The 20,778-nt window shown below is 34.2% G+C and overlaps 1 protein-coding gene across 3 annotated transcripts in view; it reads left to right on the top strand.

Annotated features, from left to right (window-relative positions):
* Positions 1 to 20,778, top strand: part of SYT1 (synaptotagmin 1) — a 505,880-nt gene that overhangs the window by 90,236 nt on the left and 394,866 nt on the right. For all 3 annotated transcript variants that reach the window (XM_074325375.1, XM_074325377.1, XM_074325376.1), the window contains exon 2: positions 11,050 to 11,163. The gene's annotated coding sequence lies outside the window, so the exon portion shown is untranslated. The remainder of the gene's footprint in view (positions 1 to 11,049; positions 11,164 to 20,778) is intronic.

The raw sequence follows: 20,778 nt of genomic DNA, 5'->3' as shown, positions 1-20,778 counted from the left end.
ATTAATATTTTGGCTTAGTATGGAGAAAATTGAACTTGTTTGTAAATGGGTAGAAAACAGAAAGAGAGAGGAAAAAGAGTAAGGTTTTTTTATCCGGGTCCATAGTGTAGGAGTCTATTTTGGGCTTCAGGATTTTTTTGTTTTTATCTCTTAAAAGCAAAAACTACATATTGAATATATGTGAATTTTTATTGAAAGAGTCATGAGATTCTCATAAGGATGTATACTCCCCAATAAAAGAAACTTTGGAATCTGAAATATACAAAGGAAAAATTTTACGCAATGGCCAAGGAAACAGGATGAAATTAATTTGAGAGGACATATACTCTACATCATTTCATTGAAAAGTTCATCTGTGAATCTCAAAGTGTTCCATGTACATTTACCAACAAAGTTAAAAAGAATAGCTCATATCTTAATTTACTCTAAATTCTGAAGAAAAAGACCTAAAAGTATTTTCAGTGTAATTCAATAAATGATTACTGAACACTTGCCCAGTCTGTGCCAGGCCTAGTGCAGCGTCGACTCAAACAATTATGCAGGACACCTAACCCAGAGTTTAAAGGAATCATACCAATCTGAGAATTAGTACTAGTTTTAGCAGACATAATATCCAAGCTGAGACATGAAAAACCCTTTCATTCAACAAAGGTTTATGGAGTGCCCATATGGTCCAGATACTATCCAAAGTGCTGGTATCATGGGCACGCATAAAATAAAAATGTCTGCTTTCATGCATTGCAGCATGAGGGAAACAAAATAAATAAATGGACAAATAAAGTCTATAATGTCAGGTCTTGATAACAGTTATAAAGAACATAAACATGGGGAAAGGGCACAGTGGCTCTGGAAGACTTCCCTACAAAGGTGACATGTGATAAAAGATGGGAATAAACTGAGGAAATGAGCCATGCAAATATCCAGGGAAAGATCATGAGTAGAGGGAAGAGTAAGTGCAAAGGCTCTTGGTAGGAACACGCTTTTTGACCTGGAGGAAGGGCCAGTTTGTCTAGAGTAGACTGAGGATGCTGGAGAATGGTAGCTAAGGCCAGGAAAGCCCTTATGTGCCATGGTAAGGAATTGGAATAAGAATAAGTGAGGAATGGAGGAAGTAGCTTGATTTATTCCAGAAGTTGATTTGAGGATGTGAAAACTGAGGGAAGTATGAGAAAGCTGGAGAAGACATCAAGGTTGTCGTAAAAGGCAGGACACTTAACCCTATGTCTAACTTCAACTTTTACAAAATAAAGGGCCTTGTAAGCATAAGGAGTTCAAACTTACCCTCAGAGCAACAGGGAGCCATTGACGATTTTAACTGGGAGAGTGACATAATTCATCAGTTTTGCATTTTCAGTTTTGCATTTTCACTGGATAATTTGTGAAAGATGCCTCGTCAGGGTATCATGATTATCTTCAGGGAGAAAATTTATAAGTGATAACCCCAGCCTCAATATCTATTGCTCTGTCTACTAGTACCTTCTCTTCTAAGAATCGCCTTGTTATATGCTTAAGTATTTTAGACAAATTAATCTGGTGTTAGTGTATAGGATAGATTGGAGGTAGATTATTCCAGAGGTGGTTGCAGTGCTCCAGGTATAAAGTGATAAAGACCCGAATCAGCCTTCTCAATGCATTAATGGTGCCAATGGAGAGGAAAAGGCAATTTGCTATTAGATGCATTAAGAAGAAAGAATTAATAGAATTGGGCCTGATTACGCTAAGAGGGAAGGAGGCAAAGATGATTCCCTATGATGTGCATGACTAAAGTAACTGTCATTTATATTTGTGCTTAGCCGATTATAAATTGCCAATAAACCCTACTGAAATGAATGAACAGATGACCAAATGAGAGAGAAAGGAATCAATGTATGTGTGGGGAGTGGGCAGGGGGGGCGTGGGAGTTAGTTTTAGTTTTAGGCATTATGAGTTTGAAAAGAAAATGTGAAGATCTTTGCCTGAACTAAAACAAGCCATCAGCACACTATGCCCACTTCACATCCTAAACTATCTCAGCAGTATTATGTATATATTAGCCAATTCATCTTGGTTCACCGATCTTTTAGCCATACACTAAGAAATATAGGAGAATGTTACGTCAATGAGAATTAGCCTGAAAGACTGATAGCTGGAATACAGATCTCAGCTTAACCTCTCACTAATAGTGTGACTTTGAACAATTTATGTAATCATTCTATTCCTGAGTTTCCAATCTGTAAAATGGGGATACTAGTATATCTTCCCTCATATGGTATTAAAGAACTTGATAAATGATCTACAACCCACTCGCCTTCAACAGTACACTAGAAGCATAAGGTTTGCAGATAAAAGACATCAAGAGATAACTTAATTATCCAAGATTCTCTACCAGGAGATGTTGATGTTTATCTCTTTGCACAAGACACTGTGCTGAATATAATTCTTCAGATTGAAATAGGTATATTCTAATATAGTAGGTTTAGAAAATTATATACATTTTCTTATTTTGCAGTGCCTGAAGATCTAAGAGTTTTCAAAGTAAACATATTTCACTGATTTGTATGTATATATTTTAAAGAACATGGAAATAATTAAAGTAGCTCTTTTTTTTTAAGTTTTACATATTCTAAAATTTCATCTGTATATCATTAATAATTCAGTCATTTATTGGACTTGATTTTAAACTTTACACAATTTCTAACTTCACTTTTTTGAGTAGCTCTTTTTAGTTCACAGTACCTTTAGAAATATAAAATAATTCTAGGGACTAAAAATAAATATCCTATTCTCCTTTTCTCCAATGTAATTGATGGACTCAAAATGTTAGTGATTCTTCAGTAGCTTTAATTGTTGTGTGCTTCTACGTCTGATTTAAGAAACAGGTAATTTATTAATTTAATGGCTCAGTTGAGATTCATACAGTTGTCTTCTACTCATATTCTCTTCTTATTGCCCAAATAATATGTAGAAGATACGGCATTTTAAAAAAATAAGTAATTTATGAAGTTTAGAAACAAAAAGTGGTTACTATTACATGTACAAGTTATTTCATAGAGCCTTTCTTATCCTATTGTACTTGCTATGTCTGGGTTTTCTGAGTTTTCTCATATCTGTGTTCTTCTGCCACAGACAGTGTGAGGTAGAAATCTAGGACATGCTCAATGTTTTGTTCAAAATAAATGCATACCATAAAATAATTTTTTTAATTTTGTAATTTACTTCATTTCTTTATTGATATGCTCTTTTCTCATCAAGGTATATGGCTCCTTCTGTAAATTATTTTTTAAAAATTGTTGTGGCTTAACTATAACTTGGTTTATTTAGTGCTTATTTATGTAAAAAACAGCTTGATTTTTTTTCACTGGATAATACATAGCCATTCAACCAACATCAGTATACTCTGCCTTCATTATTGTAGTTACTTTTTATGATTGTATTGCCTTTTTATGAATATTTACCTTTTTACAGTTTCTTGCATTTTAAATGCATTTTCTAAACTATTTATTATGTATATATTTGTTCATGTCTTTATTTTTATATCTGGCAGTCCAATACTGGTATTGAATTTAGCAAATAGTAACAGAATTTTAATTGAGTTTTATAAGAACCAAAGCAACATAATGTCAGATTTTATCTGTCTTGTTTGCCCCTGTAACTTCAGACCTACAAAAATGCCTGCCACATAATTGCTCAATAAATACGTATGTGTTGATATAATAGAGAGAAGAAAGGAAAAATAGAGAACAAAAAGAGAGGAAAAGATTAATTAATAAGACTTTTTTTTGCCCTCAAGAGACTAAGAGGCAAGATAAGAAACATGACATGTGAATAAAAATTATAAATAACAATCAGTACGGTGATGAGATATACACTCCAATAAAGCATAACTGTACGTGTGCCTTCAGCATTGAAGAATGCGATTCTTTAGGATGTAGTGTTTTAAAATTTGTGTTAACTTTACATTAAAAAGAATAATTATATCAATAATATTAGCATTAACAATAGCCAAACCAATGGGGCTTATTATATGCTAACATTTTAATTGAATTAATTTATCCAATTTTCAAAGCAGCACTATGGGAGAATTATTATATTCATTTTTTTGAATGAGTAAATTGAGGATTATAGTTAGGAAGTGCTGGAGCCTGGATTTGAACTCAAGCTGTCAGAAGACAGAACCCAATGATAACCAAAAAATAACCATTTTTGAAAGAGCAATTCAGTTCTTTACTGTAAATATCACTCAATATTTATTTTCCATACAAGAGTCCATTCACTTTTTTTGTTAAACTGGATTTATAGTAAAATAGTAAGTGATATATACTCGTAACAATAGAAATATTATTCCAAACTTTTTTAAAGTTTAAATTTATTAAGTAGCATAAGTGTTAATAAATTATGCTTTATTGAAAGACTTATTAAAAGAGCACATTTTGACACAAGTAACTAAATAAAATCTAAGCACATGTCAATGTTCTGTTGGTTCTAACAGTTTGTGTCTCTACTCGACTTTTAACCTCACCTATAAATTATTGCTAGTTCTCTTTCCCTGCTTCTCTTGTGCATGTAAGAAAGTCTTCTGGAACTCAGACAACTGATTGCTGTGCAGAGTAAATTTTTAACATCTTGGTTTATTCAATCCAAGAATGATTGTGAAATTGAGGCTGTAACTGACACAGATAGTGCCATAAAATGAATTACTTTGGCTTTAGTCATAACGCATTATGTGTGTGTGTGTGTGTGTGTGTGTGTGTGTGTGTGTGTGTGTGTGTGTGTGTACCTTACCTGTTCGTGTGCTTTTCCTAGATCTATTCTCCCAAAGATTTTTTACCTGGACTTCAGATCAGAGTTCCCCTAAATTCTCATAGTAGACTACTGTTACTAGGGTTGCTCTTATTTGTTATCTAGTAATTAATATGCAACTAACAATGGTCAATAGATCATGTGCATGATGGCTAGTTTTTGCAAATCTCTACACTATATTTCTTTCCTAACTCAATTGATTGTAAAAAGTCCAAAACTCTTTGAAATAATTTAAAACCAAACTTTAAAACAAATTTACAAAAGTAAAAAGAAATATATTCATTTGTCCTCACAAAGGACTAGAGAAACTGAAGGCAATCACTTGAACAAAAACAGGCTGTTAAAATTCACAGTGTATTATTCCATGCTGAGATTCTAGGAAAAGAAAAAAAAGATGAAAGTAAATGCATTGTTTTTTGGATTAAATTACACAAGAGAACCATGCTTTTCAAATGCACTTTGATCAATTCACAAAGAAAAATTATATAAAATTCCTTGTAGCTTTCATCTCACATTGACTAATTTTGATAAAGGATTTCTCCCTGACATTTTTGCTTAAAAAATGCAAAAAAAAATTAATGCTAATAATAAAGCAAAACTTGATTTTCTGAGTATTTTATGCTATTTTAATGTTGTATTCTTAGAAGTAAAGTGCTATATTGGTTTGACTTGAATCATGCACATAGGAAATATAAAGTCTATGATGAAAATGGCACTTTTCACTCACTAGTTTGAGAATCAAAAGATATGAATGTGAGAACTTGGGCAAGTGAAATTTCATTTCTCAACATTTTATCAAGGAGGGGAATCATTGATTCTTTTTGAGAATCTGGTAAAGATGCATAAATACATAAATGCCTACAATCTTACCTAATATGTCAGGGGGTATGCAGATTTCTTGGAGCTATGGTGCCCACCAATAGGTAATGAAACCAACAACTAGGTAATTCTGAAATATTTTTGCATTCTGTGTTTCTAATACAATTTGCAAACATTTTATCCTAAATTATTCTTTTAACTGGGAAAAAAAATTTGAATGATGTAAGTAAAAGCCTAGCTCTACTATTTTTTGTCTTTGCCCATTGCAAACAAGATTGCTCTTATGCAAATATCCTGTAGAGCATCTTGGCAAAAGAAATTTTCTAATATAATTATTCTTCAAAAATTAATGTCTTGGTTAATTTGCTGCTATATCATCTGATTTGCTTACACATAAGGTCAAAAACCTGGGGTAATTTCTCATAAACTAATGATTTATATTTTCTTTACCAAGGTCTACTAAATCCTTTAACCTACATTGACTACTATAAAGTTAATTTTCCATATTTGAGCAATACTCATATTATCCTTTTTAAAATTATACCATAAAATTGAACATATATGTCAAAATTAAGCCCATCATAAGCAAATAAACTCTGGAAATTTTTAACACATTCCTCTAGATTATTTAAGCTGTTTGATATGTTAAAACAATTTATATGTAACCCAATAAAATTTATAGTACATATGTTCAGTGGAAGAAAATAATTGGTAAATTAGAAACATCTTATTCTATGGAAATAGTATATTAAAATTCCTAACTTATTACATATTTTTTGCCTATCAGCTTTATAAATTTACATATGTGCCATAAAACTATACTCTTAATATTACAAAATTTGAAGTACATGCATTTGGGTTTGGTATATTCCTATAAATTCCCTGTCGAATAATGGGTAAATGATTAGATCTTACTCTATAATGATTGAACCTAAAATCTAAGAGAAATATGTTAGCACAAAATGTATTTTGCTTTTATCTTTTATTTTTCATACATTTGCTTTGCCCAAATAGGTTTATTTATGCCTTTTCCATAAGCTACAACTCTATATATACTGTTTTTAATGATGACTCACCAGGAGCACATTTTATTAATCTAATATGCTATACTTTATCATGCAACATTGATCACGCATGAAAGTAACTTAGGGGGAAGAATAACACTAAATGATTGCTAGCAACTACTAGGAGATAATTTTCTAAATTATCCACTCACTTATACATTCAAGATGTATTTCCTGAACTGCTACAAGTATGTGCCAAATGATGTTCTAGGCCCCAGACATGCATCAGTGAGCTAACCTGGGGAAAAAAAAAAAATAGCTCTTACAGGCTTTTGAAGATGTGGTGGTGGAAAAAAGAAACAAACAAGTATACGAGGTCTGACAATTAAGTTCGCAAACTCATCCTAGAAAAAGTGCTACACACCTCATTGCTGAATATCACTATAATCACCTTCGAAGTACTCCCCTTGGGAAGCTATGTACCAATGCCAGTGTCTAGTCCACCCTTCAAAGCATTTTTGGAACTACTTTACTGGAATGGCCATCAGAGCTGTAGTCGTATTACCCTTGATATCCTGAATGTCATCAAAATGTTGTCCTTTCAATATTTCCTTTAACTTCGGGTAAAGAAAGAAGCCATTGGGGGCCAGATCAGGTGAGTAAGGAGGGTATTCCAGTACAGTGATTTGTTTACTGACTAAAAATTCCCTTACAGACAGTGCTGTGCGAGCTTGTGCATTGTCGTGACACAAGAGCCATGAATTGTTGGTGAAAAGTTCAGGTCATTTTCATCTAACTTTTTCACGCAGCCTTTTCAGCACTTCCAAATAGTAAGCTTGGTTAACTGTTTGTCCAGTTGGTACAAATTCATAATGAATAATCCCTCTGGTATCAAAGAAAGTTAGCAAGTTCATTACAACAAGTTTGCAAATTTAATCGTCTGACCTCGTATATGTAGAATAATAAGTATTATAAAGAAAAATGCAACTTAATTGTAAGTTAAAAAAATAAATCAACCAACTAAACATCAAGGAGTCAGAAAATTAATTTTTAAATCAATATAATTTTTACTGCTGAGAGTAGGTAAAATAATTTTTTTTTAAATTAGAGTTTATTGGGGTGCCAATTGTGAGTAAAGTTACATAGGTTTCAGGTGTACAATTCTGTAATCCATCATCTATATGTCACATTGTGTGCTCACCACCCAGAGTCAGTTCTCCTTCCATCACCATATATTTGATCCCTTTTACCCTCATCTACCATCTGTGTACCAGAATTAACTCAAAATGGATCAAGGACCTAAACATAAGACCTGAAACAATAAACTGCATAGAAGAAAACATAGATACTAAACTTATGGACCTTGGGTTCAAAGAGGATTTTATAAATTTGACTTCAAAAGCAAGGGAAGTAAAAGCTAAAATAAATGAGTGGAACTATATCAAACTAAAAAGCTTCTGCACAGCAAAAGAAACCATCGACAAATTAAAGAGGCAACCAACCAAATGGGAGAAGATTTTTGTAAACAACGCCTCCGATAAGGGGCTAATATCCAAAATATATAAGGAACTCATGCTCAACAACAAAAAACAATCCAATTAAAAAAATGGGCAGAGGACCTGAATTAGACATTTCTCCAAAGAGGACATACAAGTGGCCAATAGACTCATGCAAAGAGGTTTTTTAAATTTCATCCTGGTAAGTGTCCCTACACACCCCCAACCCCAATCCATCATTCAAAGAATAACTAAAGGGATTAGAGCCTTCAGTGGTTTCCCACGGATCCCTCACCTAGAGCTCTCAGCAGAGGCTAACCCAGTTCTGCCTCCAGCCTTCACATGCTCCCTATTTCTCTGTACTCACTATATTATAACCACATTGACCTTTTGTTGTTGTTTCTCAAACATATAAATCTGCTCCTGTCTCAGGACTTCACACATACACTGTTCCACCTTGAGTCTACCCCTTCACCCACCCCCACCCCCAACATACCTCCAAACCCAGCCAATTCCTAAATGTGACTTCTACATGGAAGCCAATTCTGGATGAGGCCTCCTGCTTTCACTTTCCTAGCATTTTTTCCTGTCCTTTTGGGAACTTATTATGATTTAAATTATGTAATTACATATGTTCTTTGTGTGTGTGTATTTGTCATCTATCTCTCTCTAAGCAAGCTCCTTGGGGTGAAGTGAGGGGGCACTGAGGTAGCTATTTCTCTCTTTTGCCAATGAACTTGAAGTGTCTTGGACCCTGCCTGACACAAAATAAGCATTTAGAAAATTGTTTCTGAGAGAGAGAATGAATTTCCATCAAAAATGTCTTCAGTTTACAAAACATGGTTTTATGCAACATATTGGGCAAAGTGAGTTCTAGTGGGAGCTGGTAATATCCTTTAAACCATGTGACTGTGCAAATGAGTCTAGTTAAATCTTGTGTTTTTAAATCTGTGTTACACACTGTTCCTGCCCCAGACTCTGCTGGAAGTCTACTGCTTGCTTGTAGGCTCATAATCCCAATGACAGATGGTTTTTAATCTTTGCTATTTGGCTTCCAGAATGGGAGTATATTTCTAATTCATGTATTCTCTGCAACATGTAGAAAATGACTCCGGTTGACTGTGCTTTCTGAGTAATCAAATACTTTCTGGGACCTATAGCCATAGGGAAAAGGTTTTAAATGCTTTCTGGCGGGGAAAAAACCACTTTATGCTTAGAATCACTGTTGGAAAAAAGATCCAATTGTGAAAAGCCACAATTGTGTAAATCGTTAAATAATTTCAGGGCTGCATCGTGTGATCACCTCATGCCCAATATCTGAAGGAGGCACACACACACATACAAGCTCACAGTTTCCCACTTCTTTCAAAATGAGAAATTAGAATTCTCCTTAAGGACGAGAAGAACCTTTGTTCAGCACTTAACATTGCCTAAATCTTCATTATGGTACTTATCAATTTGTAGTAATATTCTTATTTTATTTCCATCTCTGTCTCCCCAACTCTTTCAGAAGCACAAAAACTATCTTGTTTTCTTTTTTATCCCCAAGATCTGTTCACCCCCCAAAAAGGTCCATAAGGACACTCCATTAACATTCACTGAATGAATCACAGATAATAAATATTTATAATGGAAACATCCTGAGCTGAAGTCAACCGTCCCTTGTCTATCTCAGGCAGGCAAAATGGAGCTCAGAAGCCACTCCGGAAATAGAGCTCTCGTATGCAGGATCTATTTCTTTAAACCAACAGTTAAGGTTTTCCCACACCTTGCAAACCCACAGAAGATTTTTCTACATGGATTTATGCCATAATGATGCTGGTCCATTAATTGTCAAATAGGACTCCTTAATAACAGCAGAAGAACTATAAAATTCTGTTCAAAATATAACGAAAGCTGCCAGTGATTGTGTGTTCATTTATCTTGTAGTAGGAAAACTTGAATCCTCAAATCACAGGGTGTTGCCATGTTAGCTTCCTCTAGAGAATTGAAACCCAAACTGAAAAGAGAGCAACATGGTGTGATTCGTATCAGAGCCACTGGGATCTGCAGAGCCTCCCTTCTTAATTGGGGCGACAAGATTCAGCTGATAACTTAAATCTCCCTACTTGTGTTTCAACCTCAGAGTTTGGGGATTTCATTTTCTGAAAATCTTTCTTTAAAAATCTCAAATATAAGAAAGTAGTTTGTTCTCTATCAGAGAATAGATATATGCAATAAAAAGTGCATTAAGGAAAACAAAGACTAAAGGAAGAAGGGAAAAAAGAATGCAAAAGAAAGGAGAGAGGGAGGGAGGAGGCAAGGACAAAAGAATCAAGGAGGGAAGGGAACTATTAAAATATTTGATAGAGATCCTCTGCAACTCAGGTGCTTTTGTATGTGCAATATTTCAGTGTCCTTCCTACGTAAATAGCAATGCCGTTCCTTTTTATTAGCACTGTGGCAGCTGTTGTTGCTTACAAAGAGATTCACAAATCAAAATAGACTCAGTTAGCTTTTCAATAATTCTAAAAGGTGGGAGAACATTGCCAGGGAAGGATAGCACTTCAGTATCCTAACAAGGAGTCTTGTTAGCAAAACAAAGTATGAATTGCTTCGAGATAATTCCCTGCAGAAGATAATTCCACTGGGCACCTTCTGTGGCAGCACATGCTTTTTATCTTCAATAGACCAATGCCATTGAACAAGAGTTGTCAGGAGAAATGTGTAAAACTCGCTTTTTTTGAAACATTTATTCTTCTAGATTTTTCTTTATGTCAGCATGATTCACACCTATTGATTCTTAGCCTGGAGCACCCGGCACAACCAGGAATTGAGGAAGCTGGAGCAGGATGTGAATAATGAATGGGCTGCATAAGCAGAACGCTATGTGCCCAGATAGTAGCAGAGGCAAGCGCAGAGTTGCAGGCCAGCATTTTGATGGATTATTTCTTTTATTTTTCTCCCTCAAGGGAAAACAAGAACGAGCAAGAACTTGAGTGACAAACGCCTGAATTCAGCTTGGAAGTCTGTTCATTTGCCTATCGCTTCATTCCTGGAAATTGCACTGCAACGGTCTGATTAAGGTACTTGGGAAAAGCAGAAACTTTGAAAGGTTTTGTTAACGATGCTCCCCCTATCCCCACACATGATCTTCATTAACCAATCAAATAGCTTATTTGGTCTAAGTCATTTCCAACACTTTCACTAGGCATAAACATAATTCTATTAAATACATTGGTGATTGAATTATCTCACTAATTATTACTTGTAGTCCAATGTTACTAAAGTTTTGGATTTCTAAAGAATCGCTTTTCACATTACTCTCACATGTGGGGTGGGGGAAGCAATTGTACAGAAGATGAGAGGTCTGTATCGCTTACTTTAAAAATGTTTTTGATATTAAATATTAGTATTTGTCATGCCCTTTGAAATTATTACTACTGTTAATGCCCTTCAAGTCCTACTTTAGTCGACAGGGCCCTGGTGGTTTACATAACATCTTTTTTGCTTTTTCCTACTCTCATTTTATACTTCATAATATCCAAAGTTGTCATGGTTCATTATCTGTAGATGATCTTGAGCAGCCTTGCGTTCTAAAAGAATATGCCCTGGCATCTGCCTCTGTGCTTTTGTGCCTTGCTGTACAGATGATATTTTAGCTAGGGTATTGGGGAGGGGGGCAGGAGTGGAGGCAGTATTTGTCTCAGGGTGATGTTTCTTTGCGCTGTACTATGTCTCACTCTTTCATATATGCCTAATTCAACAACAAAGTACATATATCACATCGTGACGATACATGTTAGCGTATATAATTAGGGTTGTAGAGTATCTGCTTGAATGTCTTAACTAATGAATTCCATCAAATTCAATTATCATTCTTAGGCTATTCATTAACCAATCAAATTGCTTCTTTGGTCTAAGTCATTTCCAACACTTTCACTAGGCATAAACATAATTCTGTCAAATACATTGCAGGTGATTGAATTATCTCACTAATCATTATTTGTAGTCCAATGTTACTAAAGTTCTGGATTTCTAAAGAATTGCTTTTCACATTACTCTCACTGTACAGAGGAGAAATAATGTTACAGTATGAAGCTATGTCTTGAAGACTTTATTCCACTATTTGCATCTTAGTTTTTCCCTGAGGAAGTTGGCTACAATCAATCTCCAATACTAAAATCACATAGAAATAAACCCAGTATACACTCCTATAAATTCATCAACTTATTAAATAAATCTATCCAGCAGGCTTGTGTTATAAGTTCTTCATCTTTTGGGAATGAACTATTTTAGTACTAGAAGTTTCTCCTCTCTCTCATGCAATATGATACTACAGAATAGGATCACAGTTGCTATTGTTGAAACACATTTTTTTTCTAATTTTCATAATTTCTTTACATGGATTAGAAAAACAAAGTAGTCTGAAAATGCATGTACCTGGATCAAAAGAACTTTAGTTTCACAGAAAGCAATTTTCACAGTACTAACGTCTAATGGTTTTTGCAATCATTTTATAATGAAGGGCAGGTTGATGTCCTGACAGTGTGGGTTTACCATACAGTTTAAAACATTTTCATTTTATTCTCTTATACTTTGAGGCATTCTAGGAATAATTTCTTCTTCTATTCTGAAAATATTCCAAGAAGCATCTCAAAAATGTAGCCTGAAGTCAGCCTACAAAAATATATATCCCGAGTTCCATGCCAGCCTTACTTAATCAGAATCACTGGGAGTGGACTCTAGAGCCAGCATTTTAAATAAGTGTATCAGATCTTTCCAATGCACTCCAAAATTTGAGAACCACTACTCTATAATATGAGAGCAAGGAAACAGCTGAGAGGAAAACACTGCAAAATTACAGACATATAATTGATATCAAACTTAAAAATACTGAAATTCAATTAAATTTGGATTTTTTTTTTCCTACATATGTTTATTTCCTATTTCTGCACCAAGGATTTTATACTATTTTATTTCCCCTTTCATCTGAGTGTTAAATATTTTTAAATTAAAAATTCAATATTAAGGATGTCAAGGATATGAATGTCTATTAATTTAAAAGCTTCTCTCCCAAAATAAAATAATAAAAAAATAAAAGTTTCCCAAAGTTGCCAAATAATATAAATGGTATCTATAATAGCCAAAGGTATTAAATTTAGAGTTTATACAATTATTTTTCACATTTGAATCTTTAGTTTTACAAAGCTTTCTAAGTAACAAGTCATTTTTTCAATATTAGCTATATGTACGTAACACCACTTCTTTTAAGAATTCCAACCTGTGTTTTTGTTATGGTTTCCATTGACTCAACTCCTAGGAGTGATGAACTTTCAAAAGATAATTTCTTGGTACAAGTAAGTTAACCAATTTGGGTTCAGGATTTTCCATGTATTCATAAATGAATATTTCTATGTTATCTCATTTTAGTAAGAGAATTTTCTCATAGCTTTATTTTTAGTGCAAACAAGGTATACATTGTTTGCCAACTCAATATGCCAAACTCTAAAGTAAGTATACATTGTAGTGAGAGGGAACAAAGAACTGTCTTCTGCATGCAAAGAATGTTGTGATTACCTTTGGCACTGGATGAAAGCAAAAAGCAACATTAGACATAGTAGGGAAACTACAGGGCATGTTTGACCCATAAAATTAACTCTTGCATTCGACATGGTAGACTCCACTGAGACAAGGGTCTAAAAAGGGCAAATGGTCAAAATCTTTAGGTTTTCAGGTACACTTATTTTATGAAATAAATGTGTCCTGAAATGATTGGAATAATTTCAGTTGTTTTCAAAATCCATAAGAATCCTTTTATAAATTAAAAAACCCTGGTTTTCAGCTAGTTTTAAAGATCGTATTTATTATATAGGCATTGACTTCAATTGGGTTGTGTTTCAAAAGTTTAATTTATAAGTTAAATATTTAGAACTCAAAACACATTTTCACACAGAAACAATGCTATAAATGATGTTAGATGATCAGATTCAAGTTTTGTAAATCCACAACATTATAGTCAAATCATATGATTTGTGAAAATAAAACTTTACAGTGAAATATAGTAGAAAAAAATACTCTATGATTCTAAAAATTAAACCAATTAGACAAATTTTTTTTTGGTTTACTTTGAATATCATTGCTAAAGGAAAGCAAGTTGAGTATAAGGACATTAGAAATTGAAAGAGAGGGTAGTAGTTTTTTCTAAAACACAGAGAAAGTCATTATAACATGATCAGGATTCTCCTCATCAGAGGAATGGCAGATGTAGGGAAGGGGTACTGGTAGAGCTAAAGCATGAGGACCAAAATGGTCTCAGATAGGGGTAGCCAAGCAGTATTAAACTATTAAGTTTCTGCTTAAGTTTCTGCTATTAAGTAGAAAGGATGTTCATTAAGGTTATGTGTATAAGTCAGGGGAACAGGTGTACTCGATTATTATAAAATGAATACATACATCTAGTAGTTACACATCCTTTCAGAAAGCATATGCATAGAGGAAATGTTTAAGCAGAGACAATGAGCATGCATGCTAATTAAATGAGCATCTGTGAATGGTGTGAAGACAGAGAACTGGTAAGTCTCATCGTCTTTTTCTCTGAAGTACTCAACCTACCACTCAAGGCTTTATCGAACTCCACTGAAGAATCCTGTCCTCTGTGTCTTTCGAAAAGTTCAGCATCAAGTATTGCAGTATAATAAGTTCACCAATTTCTTGCATTAGCCATATAGTTGTTCCTTTAATTTACCAAATATTTATTGAATGCATGCTATGTATTTAGGCACTATGCTTAATTGGTTACTTTTAGACCAGATATTAGGCCACAAAGAATTTTTTGTTCTATTTGACGTTTAGCATTTTATATTTTACTATTTCTCTTTATTTTCTGTTCATTAAATTTAGATGGTTTGAGAGAACAAGTAGCATATGTGCCTAGGGAGGGAAGAGCAGTAGTGTGAAGAACTCAGGGAGTAAGGACCAAATAAGGACATATCTGTCATTACTCCTCTAGATTTTGGATTCCAAGAAAATCTTAGAGCCCTAAGTAGACACCCCTCCCCCGCACCCCCACTATAGTCCCATTTAACATGAAGAACAAGTGTCACAGATAGAAAATCAAACAGAACTACTTCCTCATTACTAAAATTCTCTATTCAAGGAAAACTTAGCAATTTCAAAATAGAAGCTGGTAATACATAGCATCTCCAGATTTGATCTAAGCCTCACTAAGAGGCTAATCTGCAGTATAAGAGAGTTAGAAAGCCATCTTGGAAAAGGGGCCCATAAATGTTTATCAAGTCTAATTTCCAGCAAAATAAAATATCTAAAAGAAAAGTTTTCAAAATCTCTATTGCTATTTAGCTTGAGGCACAACAGAATTCCTTATGTAAGTTCGTAAAATCCCTCTTCACTCTGAAAATTCCACTGGGAGAAAATGGTTCATTTCCCATTGAAAAGAGTTGTTAAAAGAGTTTTTTCAATGTAAAGCACCCCTCTTTTCCATTCCATTCTCAAGAACTAAGAGCAAAGGATAAGATGGAGTGTTGTCAATATTCAAAGGTGAGTTAGGACAGGAATGGTCAATGCCTACACTGAGTTATTTCAACATCTATTTGGCAACTTTCAAAAACTACTATAAAAACCTGGCCTTAATAAGACTACAAGGATATCAGCTCCCAATTCTGTGTGAATTTTCCAAATGCTTTTGTTCCCCCATCCCTTTGAAGTGATACTTGAAAATTACCTCATTGTCACCAGTTATATTCACATATGAACTTGTTTGAAGTTCCCTACAGTTGGGCTTTCAGTCCAAATGTTTGTGTCTCCTCCTCTCCCTTGACCCAACACACTTTGTTCATCATGAAATCTGAGTACACATATTTATTTATTCAACAGTGATTTTTGTTAAGCATCTTCTATGCCAATTACTCTTCCAAGCCCTCTGGGCCCCTGTTCTCATAAAGATTTTATTTTAGTAGAAAGGAAGACAATTACCAAAGAACAAATAATTATTTAGACCCACTAAAATATTGGTCATTCAGTTACTCTAATCACATTCTTCTCTACCTTTTTCCCTCCAAGTTTTATTTAGTCAGTTATCCTACTCTTCATTTTAATCTTATTGATTCTGACTGTTGTCAACCACGCACTAAAATCAATGTGATCCACTTATTTTAACTCTTTTAAGGCTTTCCATCTTCTTAAATGGAAAGGACAAGGAATGCATAAATTTACATATTAGATAAAGCTGAATTGCCTGAGAAATCTAATCCGCATAGCTAGGCCTAAGTAATGCAAGGGTGGCTGCGCTGTGGCCATTACGAAATCAAATATCCACAACCTAGGCCTCAAAGGGCATCTTTTGTGATCCTGAGATTTTTCTTAATTACATTTCCCAGTGACTAAGCGTCCTATTCTGGGACACAACAGAATAAATCAGAGCTCTGTTGCCCTGCCTGTCTGGCAAAGTAACTTTGGTATGGATTAAGTTGGGCTAGTCACTCCTAAATTCAATACAATTTGTACATATCTAGTCAATATAAAAAAGAAAATCAATGTGGCAATAGGAAATAAAATGATTTATTTGACGATACCCACTATAAAGCAGGAAATAGATGATAAGAAAGAATACCTAGCGACTTTTAAGAATATATAAATTGTTTAAGAAGAGATAAACCTAACCTGAATGAGTTATAGAAACGACATTAATCCTTGATAATTTCTCTTAAACAAATCATTAGTTCAAATAATTATCACATAAAAATAAACAAATAACATTAAAATGCAACATTTAATGAGTATAATTCCATTACGTGGTAGTTAGGCAGGATAGTGTTTTCCCACCAGTTTCTTCTATATAGGCAACAGCATTCAAACCAAAAATCTAAGTTTGTGTTTTTCTACTGAAAGAAATGTCTCTGATGAATAGCAGAGATGATTTCTGTGCATATACCTGACTTTATAAAAAGTAATCTTTCTGTTCATCCCAAAGTTGAATTGATATTGCTTTCAAGCATTTATTACAATTTCTCCTTATAGATCTCAAATATACCATTTAGTTTCTAGGTCTCTGATACCTTAAAACATATAACAGTTTAATATATCTATTGCATTTTCTGAAAAAAAATGTTTTAGTTGGTAGTTTTTCTTCTGTATTTAACAAAACAAATAATTTCTTTCACAGTTACAACAATTTTTGCAGTTTCAGTGAACTAAAAATGTAGTAACTGAAAATAGCCTTTGCCTATTATTTATTATTCAGAAAATAAAAGCTAAATATATTAATAATTATATCAATAAAGGTTATTTAGTTTCTTATACTAACAATTCCTGTTTATATACAGCAAAATACAGATTTTTTCCTAACGGAAAATACTTTTCTACATTACAAAAGCCTTTTCATTCCTTCCCTGAAACTACATTTTTCAGCTTGTGGAACCCATTTATTCCACATGGACACTGAAATTTAGTTCATGAAACAGAATAAATATCTGTTTATATGTCTCTCTATAATGGAATTTTGGACTGTGATGAGTAGTTTTCTATATACACATGAAGGATTAGATACATATCTCTTTACTTTCCAAAAATGTCATCAGTATTGTCAGTCTCTGAACATAGTTGGGAAACTGCCTCAATGTTTCAGGTATTTCTTATTAAAAAAAATAGTCGCAATGCAGAATGAAGAAATACTAAAATTTTATGAACCATAACTATGAAATAGTAAAACTCCCTTTAGAAGAAAAAAAAAAAAAGCTCATAAACTGAAATTTATATCCAAATGAGTATTTCCCTTCACTATGTTCACCTTGGGTTTCAGAAAAGCTACCACTGATCAAAATATTTGGTTAACACATTTTTTGGAATTGTCTTTAGAGCCACCTTATGCACCAGAAAGCATTTCTCAAAAAACACTGGGAAGACATTGCATTATTATGGCCAGTGAAAATGTGGAGGCCCACTTTCTGAGACATTTCTTTTAATGCAATTTATATCTTCAAATGAAATAGGCATCCATCAAGTATATTTTTTATTCTAAACAGCACATTTTTTTTTCAGACAGAAAGGTATCTATCACATAAAAGGAGGGCTCTGAGACTGAGGTGCTCACGAGGTCACATGCTGGGTAAAGGACATTATAGTCTATGCCCAGACTATTACAGTAGACTCTTTCAAGATTATTTAAATAAATAAATAAATAAATAAATAAATAGCAAGCAAAGAAATAAATACAAACAGGAAACACAAAGTTTCAGGCTGGATCAATTAGTGGGCTTACTGTTTTACTCACCTTTTGTTACTCGTATGTCATTGACTTACATCCTTACCTCAGACAAGTATGCAAGGTACTTACTAGAACCCATAAGACTATACATGACGGGTGCCTGTTATCCTTTACAATCTCTTCCAGAAAGGAGAAGTGGAGGGAATACTTTCTAATTCATTTTATGAGGCCAAAATTACCCTAATACCAAAACACGACAAAGACTTTACAAGAAAAGAAAACTGCAGACCAATAGTTCTCAGTAACATAGATGCAAAAATCCCCAACAAAAGTAAAGCTCAGTAGCTATCATGGCAGGTGACAAAGGTAATGGTGCCACGGAGGGATGTTCTGCCTTCTAATATCGTCTGTTCATTCTTTCAACCAACATTCCTGTTCTGAACACTATTCTGTGTGGTCAAGAGGTCAGATTTGTTACCATCCTTCATTTGGTCAGTTCCTTATTAAATCATCCAACAGAAATTTCTTGAATATGTATAATGTGCTATAGCTGGCACTGGGGAACACAGCAGTGAGCAAAACAGGCCAACCCCTCTCCTGTGGAACTTACATTTTACTGGGGAAATAAACAATAAAGAAGATACACATGAAAAAGATATAACACCTTAGTGATACATGCTAAGAAGGAAATAAGAATTTAATGTGTACACGGGGTGAAATTTACATAGGTTTTTCAGAAGTGGCTTCATTGAGGAAGTTATTTTATACAGATGCTGTCAAAAAAATGTATACACATTTTAAGAAAGGAAAAAAAAACTGTTTTAAAATTGTAATACTCAATATATACCGATAACAAAAGATGAATACAAGTCACATTTAACTTCTGCAATTACAAGTGGTGCTCAAAGTGGTTACCATCAGTGTAATTTTAATAGTTTTTTTTTCCTTTCTTAAAATGTGTAGGCATTTTTTGGGGCACCCTCTGTATAAAACCCTAAAGGATGTGAAGGAGAGAACCTTGGCAATGTCTTATGGAAAAGAAGAGGTAGAAAGAACAAGACACAATTATTAGGAGGCCAGTGAAGAGGGAGAAAAGGGAGGTGGTTGGAGATAAATTTGAAGAGGTAAATGGAAAACGATAAGGAGTTTAGAATTTCTGTCTAGAGTCATGTAAAGCCATTGGATGGTTTTCAATAAAAGAATACCATAAAATAATTGACTAGGATAAAAATGTATTCTAGTTTCTTTGGAGAAGATATATTTAGGTGTCAAAAGTACAGGCAGAGAGATCAGTAGGAAGTTATTGCCATAATGCAGGCCAGGAAGCTATCAGAGGTTAGTAGTTTCGATTAGGCTCCTGGCAAACTAATGGTAAGGAGTAAAGAGACTTGAGATGTATTTTGAAAGTAGAACCTGTAAGACTTTTAATGGATTAGTTATGAGGAATAATTAAGAATTATCGTAGGGCCCTTTTTCCAGAGAGCGTCCAAAACGGAAAACCTGAACTCTTTGCCACCTTGATGGGCCCTGAGCTCCACAAGGACAGAAGCTCCTTGAGCTTCACTCAGGACCTTGTCCTATGTATGTCTTCATCTAGCTATTGATTCGTAGCCTTTACTACCCTTAATAATAAATCAGTAATCCAGCGAGTAAATGAGTTTCCTTGAGTTCTGTGAGCTGTTCTAGGAAATTAATTGAACCCAAGGAGGGGGTCTTGGGATCCTCTGATTCAGAAGTACAGGTAACAGCCTGGGCTTGTGACTGGAATCTGAAGTGGAGGGCAGTCTTGTGGGACTGAGCCCTTAACCTGTGGAATCTGATTCAGTCTCTGGGTAGATAGTGTCAGAATTGAGTTGAATTCTGGAACACCCTTCTAGAGAATTACTTGTTGGTGTGGGGGAAGCTGCCACGCTTGCTAGAATTGGATCTGGAAACCCTCTTTATCTCATCAAGAATTTTTTCAAAAATAGACTTTAATGTGTTGTTTTGTTAGGATTAAATTCCTCACTTCACAAGACTCTTTGGAATGGCAGGGAACACTTTCCCATCCAGTAAAATAACAAAATCATACATGGTCCTGATGATATTTTCCGCATGCTTACTATGTTCCAAACACAACAGTAAGACCTTTCTAGGTATTAGCTCTTTTGAAACACTCAGTAGACCTATGTGTTGGCAACACTACTTTCTTTAGCAGATGGGAAACTTGAGACTCAGAGAAGGAAAAAAAAAAAAGAATTATCCTAGGTTTTGCCTTGAAAACTTGGTGAAGGCATTTACTGTATTGAAGAAGACTCAAACAGGAATAGGTAAGGGAGGAGAAAACAAGTTTTGTGTTTTACGTAGTGCATTTAAGACTCTCATTGGACTTTCAAGCGTTGTCAAATAGGCAGATGTAGGAGGCTGGACCCCAGGGGAAAGAATGGGATGAAGATATCAAAATAAGGTTTGCTTATTAAGTGAGATGCTCTTAAAG

Source organism: Rhinolophus sinicus, linkage group LG02, assembly GCF_036562045.2.
Source record: "Rhinolophus sinicus isolate RSC01 linkage group LG02, ASM3656204v1, whole genome shotgun sequence".
In the NCBI taxonomy this organism is placed as follows: Eukaryota; Metazoa; Chordata; class Mammalia; order Chiroptera; family Rhinolophidae; genus Rhinolophus; species Rhinolophus sinicus.
Note: the sequence above shows the minus strand (reverse complement) of the source record. Positions and strands in the feature narration are given on the sequence as shown.